General features: G+C 47.1%; 1 protein-coding gene across 2 annotated transcripts in view; it reads left to right on the top strand.

Moving 5' to 3' along the window:
* Window positions 1-2,389, top strand: part of Plac8 (placenta associated 8) — an 18,425-nt gene extending 16,036 nt beyond the window's left edge. For both annotated transcript variants that reach the window (XM_021211199.1, XM_029545404.1), the window contains exon 5: window positions 2,139-2,389. The gene's annotated coding sequence lies outside the window, so the exon portion shown is untranslated. The remainder of the gene's footprint in view (window positions 1-2,138) is intronic.
* Window positions 2,390-2,795: the final 406 nt, after the last annotated feature.

Genomic DNA, 2,795 nt, shown 5'->3' with positions numbered 1-2,795 from the left:
CACACACACACACACACACACACACACAGAGAGAGAGAGAGAGAGAGAGAGAGAGAGAGAGAGAGAGAGAGAGAGAAGAGCTTTAAAAAACTGAAAAGACGAACAAATACAAAAAGAAAGGCAAAAACACACTTCCTGCTATGACAACGGTTTTGAGATGAGAAATTTAAGATAGCTAATGTTAAGAAGCAGGAATGGCATGTTCTGTAATATTTATAATGTGTGTGTGTGTTACACATATATGCAGATACCCGCAGAGCCCAGAAAAGGGCGTTAGATTTCCCGGAGCTGGCCTTACCGGCACTTGTGAACCACCTGATGTGGGTCCTGGGGACAACTCTGCTCTCCGGAAGCGCAGCAAGTGCTCATAACCCCGAGTCATCTCCCAAGCCCCTACCCCTCCCGTTTAAAAAAAAGGAAAAAAAAAAAGATTTATTTCATGTATGTGAATGTCTTGCCTGTGAGTGTGCGTGCGTCTACCACATGTGTGCCAGGTCCTCTTTGGTTGTGAACCTCTCCATAGTACTGGGAACCAAACCCAGTTTCCCGGCAGGAACAAATGCTATTGACTGCTGAGCTTTCTCTTCAGCATCCCCCAAGTAATTCTTGAAAGATGCGTACAACACTGTTCATTCGTTTGGCAAATGATGTATTACGTATCTAGTACTGCATAAAAAAAGCTCAGCTAGGTGTTGCTGTGAACAAAGATAAACTAGTTCCTAGTCCTTACAGCTTTGTGCTCAAAAGATACCCCTATATAGAACTTGGTTTCTGCATGCGTTAGACAGCGCCAGAGGAAGACCGGGTCTGTAGGGGAGTGGACTGCAGTTTTGGGAAAGCAGTGGGCTTGGGTTCTAAAGAAGTTTGTCATTTGCCAGAAGTGACTGTCGAAGAGTCAGGTGGCAATTACCTGGCGGAGAACTGCTCAGTTGTTACTTCCTCTAAGGAGGGAGGGAAATGGGGGGGAGTGGTGGGGGAAAGGGGAAAGTGGTGGGGGAAAGGGCGTCAGTTCCCAGAATCCCTCAGGAAAGGCTGCCGCTGTGAAAGCGCCCCACAAAGCAAAGCTCCTTTTATTATCACAGACACAGAGAGGGGCAAGGACTGGCTGTTCCAGAAGGCTAACACTAGCCCAAGACAGTCATTAACCTCTGAACCTACAAAACTCCAGTCTCCACAGCACTGAAACTCGGACGGGGCCACCCGTCTCTGCAGACACCGACCCCTTCCAGGAGATTTTTGTTCACAGACAGACACAGGTTTCTTAGGAGTTTCCACTGGTCAGTGTGAACAAACCTTACAACCACATACACATGCTAACGGGGCGGGTCAACTGAACTTTGGTTTCTAATCTCAGAGAAATTAGCTCACTGAATCTTTGAGCTGGTTTGAAGTAAAACATCTTTGATGGTTCTGACTTTCTTTGACCAACTTAGAGAGCCTGAACTGTTCACTAACAATAAAGCTGAACACAGGATTGAAGGTAAAGCTGAGTTGGTAGAGTTCTTGCCAAGGATGCGCAAAATCCTGAGTTCGATTCCCAATACTTCATAAAAACACTTGGGAAGCGGGGGGGGGGGGCGGTAGAGGCAGGAGAATCAGGAGTTCAAGGCCAGTCTCAGCTACAGAGTGAGTTGGAGGCCAGCCTAGGCTATGTGAGACCCAGTTTCCATATGAGACAAATCCATCGAGAGGTCACAGGTTCGATTCCCAGCATCTGTTTAATGACTCACACCATCTGTAACTCCAGGGAATTTGATGCTCTCTTCTGGCATCCCTAGGCACTAGGGACACAAGTGCACAAACAGGCATGCCGGGAAAATAGTCGTACACACAGAATAGTTTAAAATACAAATAAACCAACAAGAGAAGTCTGCCTCACTATCAGGTGCTAGCTCGGAAAAGCTGAGGGAGGGGACTCTGAATCAAGTCCCCTCTGGTTAACAATGTGCTGATGCTGGCTGTCAGCTGTGATAAACCTCCCAAGGGAACACCGGATGCTAACCAACAGGGGAACAGGGCTCAGGGTGTCCAGGAACTCTGTATGCTCTGTGTAACTTCTCAACGATCCTGCAAATGAATGTTATTATTAATAAAAGGGTAGATTGAGACATTCAGAAACTTTTGTGCTTCCCTCACAGGCGAGAGCTCCGGCCGATGCAGCTCAACTCAGCACACACCCCTTCAGCCCGAGTCTTTCCAAAGAGATGGGATGGATCCATTTAATTAGAGAACGGTGAAATCTTTCTAATTGGGCCTTTTGATTTATTTTAAATGGATGTCAGTCTTTGACTTGGTTTCTTCTTGCTCCCATATCATCAAATATTGGAGCCTATAATTTTTTTACCTTACATTTTAAGTAGAAACCAAATAAAAGATTTTGCTAAGAAGACTGGTTTTGTGTGTGGTGCTAGGGATTAACGTTGGGGCCTCTTACTCGCTGCTACCCCCACCCCCCACAAGCCATGCCTTTAGCCCTCCATGCTTTATGCATCTTGGCCATCATTCAAATGCTTGTGTCACCAATTAATCTTTTTGTGGGGGGGGAGGTTCGAGACAGGGTTTCTCTGTGTAGTCCTGGCTGTCCCGGAACTCACTCTGTAGATCAGGCTGGCCTCGAACTCAGAAATCTGCCTGCCTCTGCCTCCCGAGTGCTGGGATTAAAGGCGTGTGCCACCACGCCCGGCTGTCACCAATTAATCTCAAGGGTGCAGTCTCATCTTTCCTCCCATGGTTCAGGGTTGGGATGGTAGACTTTCAGCAACAGCAGCAGTTCAGCACGTTGATCCATGAAGCCT

The sequence above is a fragment of the Mus pahari genome, chromosome 13, assembly GCF_900095145.1.
Source record: "Mus pahari chromosome 13, PAHARI_EIJ_v1.1, whole genome shotgun sequence".
NCBI lineage: Eukaryota > Metazoa > Chordata > Mammalia > Rodentia > Muridae > Mus > Mus pahari.
This window is presented reverse-complemented; position numbering and strand designations above follow the sequence as displayed.